This window comes from Nothoprocta perdicaria, unplaced genomic scaffold (genome assembly GCF_003342845.1).
Source record: "Nothoprocta perdicaria isolate Ctin4 unplaced genomic scaffold, notPer1 scaffold_387, whole genome shotgun sequence".
NCBI lineage: Eukaryota > Metazoa > Chordata > Aves > Tinamiformes > Tinamidae > Nothoprocta > Nothoprocta perdicaria.
The window spans coordinates 195,799-206,453 of record NW_020455629.1 but is presented as its reverse complement, the minus strand read 5'-3'; positions in this window follow the sequence as shown (position 1 = coordinate 206,453).

Genomic DNA, 10,655 nt, shown 5'->3' with positions numbered 1-10,655 from the left:
AGAAAAGAAAAGAAAAGAAAAGAAAAGAAAAGAAAAGAAAAGAAAAGAAAAGAAAAGAAAAGAAAAGAAAAGAAAAGAAAAGAAAAGAAAAGAAAAATTCAGGTAAAGAATTTAGTAAGAAACATCATTAAACATTTTGGAGATCTGAATGTGAACACAGTTTTTTCAAGAAAGGTGGATATGCTAAAGTGATTTTAGTGATTTTACAACTTTTTTTTTTTTTCATATAAAAAAGCTTCTTTCTTCTCTTCCTGATTAAGTGTACCATTTCCAAAATAGTCTACAATAAAACATGCCAATGGATGTGGAAGTTATATGCTAACATCCACACAGTTGCTACTACTCCTTCTTGAAGGAATTGAAGGCATTTTTACAAAACATCTAAGAACTATAATTCTTCTAGAATGTTCCTGGGATGTGTTTCTTCATTTTAACATGAAATCCTCACATGCAACTTTGTGCCAAACAGCGATTTCCTCAGCTTACCCACAACATCCACCTTGATTCAAAGTATCTGCAATTAAGCACTGTGGTATATATTAAAAGGTGGATCATATCCATGGTTGGTGTGAATTAGCATGGCAAAGCTGAAGTCAGAGCTACACCATCTCATTCTAATTGAGAACATGGACTTTAGTTTACATCTGGACATTTTTCATCTTCATAAGACACTATTGTGAAGGAATTTGTGGAAATGAGCTTTGTCTGGCAGAAAACTGTTTCTGCAGGAAGTGGATGACAGCTGTTCCTTACAGTCTGTAGATTCCAGAACATTTGGCAGTTGGATGATCCCGTTCCAATGTATGGATAAAAAATATTAACCTCTCAAAACTTAGCAAATATCAGTCAGCACAATACACTGATTATGTGATAGCAATGACTACAAAACAGGAATTCCATTATATACATATATATACATATATATACATATATATATATATATTACATGTTACAATATTACAGCATAAGTACACATGTGCATATGCACACAAATTTTCAGCATTTGGGTTTATTTTGCACAAGGAATATTTTGGAAATCTTTTGGCACTTGAAATTCAGAAAAAAAAAAAAAAAGAAAAAATAGAAAGAAAGAAAAAGTCTGTTGAAAATCTAATTCCCTAAGCTTCAAGAATCTCACAATCAATAGCCTGAGAATACCAAACTCCAATTTTTTAGCCTAGGGCTCAGCACGCTCTTTCCTTTTCTCACCAGAGATTTCATACTACACCTGAAGATCCTTATGAAAAACTCTGTTTTTCCTGAAAAGTTTTAGTTTCAACAAATAAATACTTTTAAGGAAATAAATGTTTATTCAAAATTTCTAACTAGCTCTTATGCAGAAAATCCCTTGAGAGTGTGCCAGTCAAGGTCTCCCAAAATCTGATTAGCAGTTTGATGCTTGATGCATGTTAGCTTCACTAAACGAAATCCTTAATATTTTACACATGCAGTGCTATGATGTCTTTCATCCTGAATGAATGAATATGAATATAGTCCTGAGGCACCAGAATCAGGGGGCTGATGAGTTAATTCTGCACCTGGTAAATCTTAGAATTCCACTTCTCCTTCAAGGTAAGGCAATAGTGACCTGTTCTCACATGGAACTGACAGTTAAAATCAACTTTAGATTATATGGATCCAGGAGAGGAAGACAGTGATATATATGGCAGAAGGACTATGGATGTTGAATTGCTTTAGATTTAGAATCTAATTGTAGGTGTCAGTAGTCTGATCTTGTAAAATTACATGACATCCATCATTTTTTGGCATATGGCTGCATGAGTTCGCCAGGGAATATTATGATCTTTCCGAAAACTTCTATTACATATCTCTAGATCCAAGTACTAAAGCAAATCTACATTCATAAATGTGCACAACAACATCAACATTGATATATGCAGTAAATTCCAGAGTCAGCGTCAACTCTTAGGTATACCAGTCTGGTAGATTTCTCCTGGAATTTCTTCATCTATTAATAAAAATACAGAAGCAATTATTTGAGGAATATAGAGAGACACATCCTTGTCTCAATTATATTAACAAAGTATATAAACAGTGTAGCTGTGTTCACTGGCTGCAGAATAGGCTTTGGCCCTCAGTTGTTCATAGARAACATAAATCTGACAGGCCTACCTTACAAATCACATATATATCAGAACTACCCAGCTAACCTGATCCCATTGCTAGAATGTGTATTCCCACACGCTGGATTTGTCTTTGAAGTCAAGTTACCTTAAAGATATTTTCATTTAAACTGTGACCGTGTAAACATTTAGATTTAGAGGGAGTTTATTCCTTGAGAAAATATTTTTATAAGAAAAAAAAATGTTCTACCATTTTAATATTTTTTTCTAGTTTTATTTGTGGAACTATAAAATTTAAACTCCAATAACCCAACAAGAAAAGAATAAATATCTGCATTAATTTTCTTTGCTACGGCTACTATTTCACAATCAATCTTATCCCACAAGGTTATGAATATTTTTTTCTCTTTTATTATAGCTTGTTTTATGAGACCTAATGCAGGTTACTATACAAGTACTTTCTATTCACATATCTCAAAGGGCCATGTTAAACTTGTATGTCGTTAGGATAAAACATGAAATTTTGCAGGACTGATAAAGCTAGGGAAAAGGACACACCACACTTTGATCAATTACAGCCTTTTATAGATGCAAGCACTTCCCATGGAGGCCTGAGAGTAATAAAGCAGATTTAATTTTTACTTCATGGAGGCTTTTGAAGGGTGGAGTTTTCCTGGTGTATTAAAGTCATTTTTCAACACAAAATTGCTTACATGTTTACAATTCAAAGCCAAGTGGCAACCATACATGTTCAATTGTCTTAGCTAAAAATCAGAAAGTGAATATCCAGAACTAGAAATCACTTATGAAAAATATTAATTTTATGTTCAAATTCCATATCTAGCAATGTTGCAAAGCAGAAAGTACAAAAGATATCTCTAATAACTGTCTGAGTTCGAAGTAAACAGTGGTCTCAATAGAGTTTGATATTCTTCACTCTTATTTAGTGTGGCTAAGATTTTAAGTATTTTAAGCTTTTATCCCTGTGTCATATCAATAAGAGTCTGTAATACACACACACACACACACAAAAAAAAAAAAGCTTATTCTTGAAGACGTGCATAACGCTGCCTCAAAAGGTCTCTGAACAGCGGTTAAAACTCATCAATTTGCAAAAGAGAGCAACGTTGAAATAAATATGTATGTATGTATGTATGTATGTATCATATCATGTAGCTAGGTGCTCAGAAGATAAAATAATTCTTCCCTGGATATTATACTGTTTTCTCTTTAGAATAGAGGGAATTCTATTCATAGAATCATAGAATCATAGAATGCTTAAGGTTGGAAGGGACCTTAGAGGTCATCTAGTTCAACCCCCCTGCTCATGCAGGGTCACCTTGAACACGTGGCACAGGGCTACATCCAAGCGGGTTTTAAAGATCTCCAAAGAAGGAGACTCCACAGCCTCCCTGGGCAGCCTGTTCCATGGAGGGCTCTGGCACTCTCACTGTCAAAAAGTGTTTTCTCAAGTTCCTGTGGAACTTCTGGTGCCTCAGCTTGTGGCCATTTCCTCTACTCCTATCGCTGGCCACCACTGAAAAGAGGCTGGCTCCCTCCTCCTCACTGCCTCCCTTGAGTATTTATACACACTGATCAGGTCCCCGCCTCAGCCTCCTCTTCTCCAGGCTGAACAGGCCCAGCTCCCTCAGCCTTTGCTCCTAGGGCAGATGTTCCGGGCCCCTGATCATCCTGGTAGCCCTGCGCTGGACTCTCTCCAGCAGCTCCATATCCCTCTTGTCCTGGGGAGCCCAGAACTGGACACAGTACTCCAGATGTGGCCTCACCAGGGCTGWGTAKAGGGGGACGATCACYTCCCTYGACCTGCTGGAGACGCTYTTCTTAATGCACCCCAGGATCCCGTTGGCCTTCTTGGCCACCAGGGCACACTGCTGCCTCATGGTCATCTTGTCATCCACCATGACACCCAGGTCCCTCTCTGCGGGGCTGCTCTCCAGCAGGTCCACCCCTAATCTGTACTGGTGTCGGGGGTTATTCCTCCCCAAGTGCAGCACCCTGCACTTGCCCTTGTTGAACTTCATGAGATTTTTCGCCACCCAGTCGTCCAGTCTGTCCAGGTCCCTCTGGATGGCAGCACAGTCCTCAGGGCTATCAGCTACTCCTCCCAGTTTGGTATCATCGGCAAACTTGCTGAGGGAGCACTCCAGCCCTTCATCCAGGTCGTTAATGAATAAGTTGAACAGGACCGGACCGAGGACCGACCCCTGGGGGACACCACTAATYACAGGCCTCCAACTGGACTCCGCGCCACTGACTACCACTATCGGCTTTATGAGTAGCTATTTTAATGAAAATAAGTATGAAATAAGAAAGAACATCTCTTTAAGAAGACAGTTTAGACAGTAATTTTCCTGTTGCTACTAACAACTTTTATAATTACACCAAACAGATCACTTCAATTGTAAAGTCATTTGAAACATGAAGGTTATAACTGCGGCCGTTAGCAACTGCATTTGCTACAGCTGTGTGGGAAAAACTTATACTAGTGAGCATATAACTTAAATTTATTTTTGAACTTGAAAAAGCATTTTTAAATGGAACTGATATCATGATATTGTACTTAAACAGCAGTGCAAACTCTTCTGTGAAAAACACTCAAAACTAGATATTTTTCCAAATTCCACAAATATAAGATCTATACATCTAACACAGCATTAGCATCTTTTAAGGAAACTACTACTAAAAGGAAAAGGTGACAAAGATGGAAACTAAGCACTCACTGAATCTTTTTCTATAAGATATTCCTCCTGCAAAAAAAATTGTACATAGAAGATACACAACTTCTAAAGCAGGGAATTGTTCCTCCCAAGTCTTGCAGAAAGGTGCTTGCCAAATTCCTGTCTATATTTTCAACAAAAGAGRCACCTAGAAATCTGGTGGAGTGCTTACAACATAGTGGGATGAAATGTGCCTGGAAAGGAGAAGAATCATTCTGGATGCTCTGGTCCCACAAAAGGATAAAAAGAAATATTTATGCTTGTTATGATCTCAGTAATGATTTTTGTGGGATGTTTGGAATGATTCTGACCTAAAATTAACTACTTGAGTGCTGAATATTCTCGCTAACAGAAAGAAAAATAAGTTCTCATACCAAAATACTCATTGCAGAAAAAGAATATACAATTTATATTGAAGAAACATAAGACAGAGAAGCAGAACTGCAATGATATCAAGAATAATAATGCTAATGTGCTCCAGTTACAGAAGTAGTGACATTTTATATGGAGAACATAGAATCAGAGAGAAACAGTAAAGCAGTGTATGATAAAAATACAAAAATAGAGAATGTAGTATCCCAGAAAAGATTAAAAGGAAAAAAAAATCAATAATTTGCACACTGGATGAAGCATGACTCAAATACTACATGCAAGGAAAGGGAGGGAGGATAAAGGAATAAAACAAGAAGAATGAGAGGGCAAAAGTCATGATAGGATCAAAGAGAGGGAGGTTCAGATGAAGTAAAACCTCTGTCAACACTTACGAACTGGATATAGAGTGAGAGGAAAAGAGAAGAGACTTAGAGCAAGAAAGTGACACTGATTCAGATAAAGGAGAAGAAATTATTTTAGCTGATGAGTATTGGGGAGTCTGCACTGGGGAAGCTGAATGGTACAGAATACAGAGAAAAGGAGGCTGCAGTAGGCCAGGAGGGCAAATGATGAGTGACATAGAAGAAAAAGGGAGAGGTAGGTTTAGAAGATTATAAGGGCAAAGACAAAACTTGATGAAGACCTGAATATTAGAAAGTGAGGAGTGAAAAATACTTTCATGGCTGTCGATCTGAGTGACTGGAAAGATGGAAGTGTTGTCAACAGTGATGAAAGAAAAGGCATGGGGAATGTGTTTCTAAGAAAGACATGAATTTCCTTCCCTTCTGATTACTTAAATCATGGGGAAAAGATAATAATAATAATAATAATAATAATAATAATAATAATAATAATAATAATAATAATATGACCAGAGGAAGACATTGAATTTGTAGAATGAGATTGCAAATTCACAGCATTGACATTAGGCATCAGGGTAGAAGTGAAATCACCCAGAACAGTTATATGGAAGAGTAGGAAGCTTAAGCAGAAGCATTGTCTATGACTTCACATCAGTCAGTAATTAAGAGATGCTCAGCTTACAAATCTGCATCATGGCACCAGGCAGAAGGCTAAAACTACCAGCTGCCAGCTGCATTAGCAAGGTTGATAACAGCTGAAGAGGGTTCGAGTTATCAATTTCACTGAGATGTGCATTTGATGTGATTTCAACAAATACATGTCGAGCCACAGAAATTCCAGGTATTAAAACTATTGATCCCCCAAAAGTTGAGTACATCTCATGGAAGCTCCCATCATTATCCTCAGAAAGACTACTGCCCTGACTTCCCCCTCTGCATCTTAAACAATTGAGCTAAGAGTATCTTTTCAGAAGCCCTCTGTCTTGTGTTCAAACTAAGTTGTGTTGTCCTAAGTCAACAAGGGTCAAACTGTGATATCAGCAATTTACCTTGCTCTTATCTATACCTGCTGCAGACAGCAACAGCTTAAATAGAAGGTTCTAGGGTCATCCAAACTACCTGATCACCCTCAGATCACTCACCGTCTCTATTCAGTCTCTTTCTCACGCTATCTTCTTTTAAAATACAAGTAGAAATCTGTCTTTGCAAGAAAGCTAGAGCTCAAAAGCAGAACTTTACAGATCAGTGGTAGAATTCATTTGTAAACACAGGCAAGCATAACAGAACTGAACGGAACACCAGAAGTTATGTGTGTTGTTTTATCTTAACTCTTATAACACGTTTGCATTAAACCTATAAACATTTTAAAATATCTGTAGTTTGTCTTAACTTTTCTGAGGAAATATCTCCATGACAATTTCAACGATCATATTTCCTAGTCTCTTCTCTGCTCACGCTGCCTTTGAATGCCTGCACCCCACAAAGGTGGCACCACCTGACCTTGAACAAGGGAGTCTTTAATGTAGGACTCCCATCTAAAACAACTGGGAAGTTAGCTGAGAACTAAGACATGCTTGAAGGTAAATTTTACAGGCTATGTTGCTGACACAACAAATCTTTCTTCCAAAAACAAACTAATCACAGTCTTTCAAATTCTTTAATTTTTTTTCATTATAATATTTGTAACATGTCCCCCAGAATTGTCCCTTAGTATTTTCGATTAAGCTGAATACATCTTTCCCTTCAGCCATGAGACTGACTTAGCATCCACAGAGTTAGTGTGGCAACCTTTGGCATTGAAAATGCAAATTGAATCCTGGCGTTGACAAGAATGTTTGGATTTGATATAAAAGAGACTTAGTCATGGTACATTTCCAGCTCCTGATTATGCCAAAGAAGGAGGGCTGAGTGCATGCCAAGAAACAGTGGTTGCCATTCACCCCAAGGAAAGGAAAAATGGATGGGCCACTCCTGGCCCACACACGTTTACTGTATTTTAGTCTTGTGAGCTGTCTGAACAAACACATAAAAATAGAGAGACACATGCAATTTATAATTGCCTACTTCTACTTGCTTCTGGTAATTGTGCAGAGGAGACTTTCAGTGGGAAAGTTCTCTGAGCAGTTCTGTCCTTGATATCACCTCTTAGATCCCTAACCGATCCATGTTGCCGTTGACTATTATATGCCATAGWCAAAATGTTCAACGTAAATTGCCCAAGAAAACCTTAGAAGAAACAAGAAAACAAACGAACAGGTTAGGGAACAAAAGATCACTAGTCCTGTGAGGAGATATTGAGGGAGCTGGCCTTGTGCAGCCTGGAGATGAGGCACCATCCAGGGTAACTTTCAAGAAGATCGCCAAGAAGATGGAGTCAATCTCCTCACAGCAGTGTGCACTGGGAGGATGCCAGACAACAGACATGAGTTCGTTTGTTTTATAACAACTAGATATGTTTTACAGCTCCACTGTGGGGCTATAATATGGAGGGACGGGGGAGAAGTATTATGGAAGTGTATGATCAATGTCAGAGACAGGGAAAGGCATATATATATTGTCAAAGGAGGATGGACATTTATCTGCCACACCAGGCCATCTTCTGTAGTTTCGTTTGCTTTCATGCATGATAACACAAATAAGGATTGCTTCATGTGAGTCATCAATAATAATCAATAACCTTGAGATTCTTTATTTAACAGAGGGCTCAGTTCAAGAAAAGTCACATTGCTTTCACTAAGCGTTTTTCCTGAATAAGTCTGAAAGGCATGTTAAAATTTAAAAAATGKCAAATATACCAGAAGAGATGTCCTGCAAGAGAGGTTTCTGTCCTCCAAATCTATCTTCACAATAGGCCCTCCCAGGTCCCAGGGTTCTTCTGTATGAGGGACAGCTAAGCTTTGTGTTCAAATGGTTAGGAAGGATTTTCCCTAAGGGGCCCCTGGGGAACACAGCTTGATGTCTCAATCTGAGGAAGATTATTTTTCAGTACAATTTTTTATAAAATTAACACCAAGCATTTTCATATCTACTATCTTATGAATCCATAAATTCAGTGGAAGTCCCTCATTAAATACTGACATTTAAATAAGTGTATGTTTGAACTAATAGCATCACAGTAACAGGCAAAGGGATATTCAGGATGTTACCACACAAATCACTACACTCTCCATAGTTTCGAATCCCCATCTTTGCAATATTTTTCCAGGTTATTATGAAGTCACAGGAAATTTTCACATATTCCAATCCCTTCTCAGCTTACTATTTCTAGAAAAACAGATATTTTTGAAGATAAGAAATCCACACAAAAAAATCTTTCCTTTTCTTAGCTTGTCTGCTGTGTAAAGTTGGATTCAGTGGGTTTTAAGAGCTGAAGATATTTATACTTAGAAAAGTCTAGTTTTTGTGAAACAGAAGAGCATATGGATTTGCAAAATAAAACAGCAGAGCAACTGGCAAAATCAGAATTGAATAGAGTGTTAAACCTTAGAACTGGAAAAGATTTTGAAGTCTCATGCTGACAAACTTCTTTGCAGCTGGCAAAATTCCACTTTCTGTTGTGGGAATTGAATGAATGTGGGAAGTCCCAGCCCCTCTCCAGAACTTGGTCCTCTTATAGTAATAAAATTTGGGATTCTTTATTAGGTACATCATTGCCATACTGAGTACACCGGTGTCTCCAGCATCTATTTTTCCCTGTCTGTCCTCCTTTGTCTGTCCTCCTTCTGTCCTCCTGTCTGTCCTCCTTCTAATACATTGTTTCGATTACACTTTCCTGAGTTGTTCATCTTTAGTTTCCTTCATACCTTACATAAAAATATGRGGGGTGGGGAAGGAAAGAGGAAAGAAAGAAGAAGGTTCATTTGCCAGAGTCCTTTCAAATGTCTGACCAAGTTTGAGATGAATCATGTCTGAACTTAACTGACCAGGACTGTGGTCAACAGGAATACAGGATGGATAGTTGTGATGGAGATCTTGCAAACATAACTATTTAATCTTCTGAAACTTAGCCTTTTGGTTTTTGTTTTATAGGGATATCAAAGAGCTATTTCTGTGGTACTCTAGGGAATTTACAGGGAGTCTAATGCCTTTAGAGCCTCCTTTGCTTCAGGCTGCCTGTCAAATCAGAAATTTCATATGAGTTTTCCTAAAATTCACAGTCAGAAAGTTTTAAGAACATCTGAGATGTCCAGTCATTTACTTTGACTTGCTTGCTTTTAAAACTGAGCTTGATCTGACTGCACTATGCAAGCTTCATAAATATAGCTAGCAGGATGCAGCAGCTGTACCCATTTCAGACTCTTAAGCAGCTCTGCTTCAGTTGCTTTCTTCATCTCTCCCATGAAGCATCACACACATCTTCACCTCCTCCCTTTAAAACACATTCCCATACCCTTAGTTCTCCCCAAGCCCTCCTGCTGGGGACACCCAGCTGGTCAAGTATTGCCAAGTTGGGACTGTTTAACCAGAATCCTACCTCCCTGCTACAGACCTTGGCTGTCMTTTGAGCCAGCTCTTCTCTTTCCTGGGGAGTGTTTGAGCAATCAGAAGGAAACCAAAGCCAAAACCCTTAGATCTTTCTTGTGTTGTGTTTGCTCCCCATGTATCTCCCTTCTCTCCCCAACATCTCCCATTTCATAAGACTAACAGCTCACATCATTGTTTCCTTTTTTTTTTTTTTTTTTTTTTTCTGCTCTCAGTTGCTTGCTATTCTGTCTTCAGTATGGCATAAATTAGTGCAGTTACCAATTGCCATGCAGAGCATGGGTCATGCCCCTTATCTCACCCTGCTCAATTGTGGTGACCTCACTGACTGTGGTTAGGATGTGACAAGGTGATTGACAAGAGTTGCTGCCTTTCCGTCTTTCCCATTTGATCTAACTTTCATGTTGCTTTTGATTTTTACAATAGAAAAGCATATTGGATCAGTTATGAGCAATCCTTTCAATSAAATTCCAAGTTACCTAGGACACACTCAATTCCAAGTTATCTAGGCAGCTAACTTTATGACATTAAGTCTGAAGTCTGATAAATGAACATTTCCTTTCCCTGCACAATTTCCAGAGTATAGAATGCTGTTTCCAGAAAAAAAAAAAAAAAAA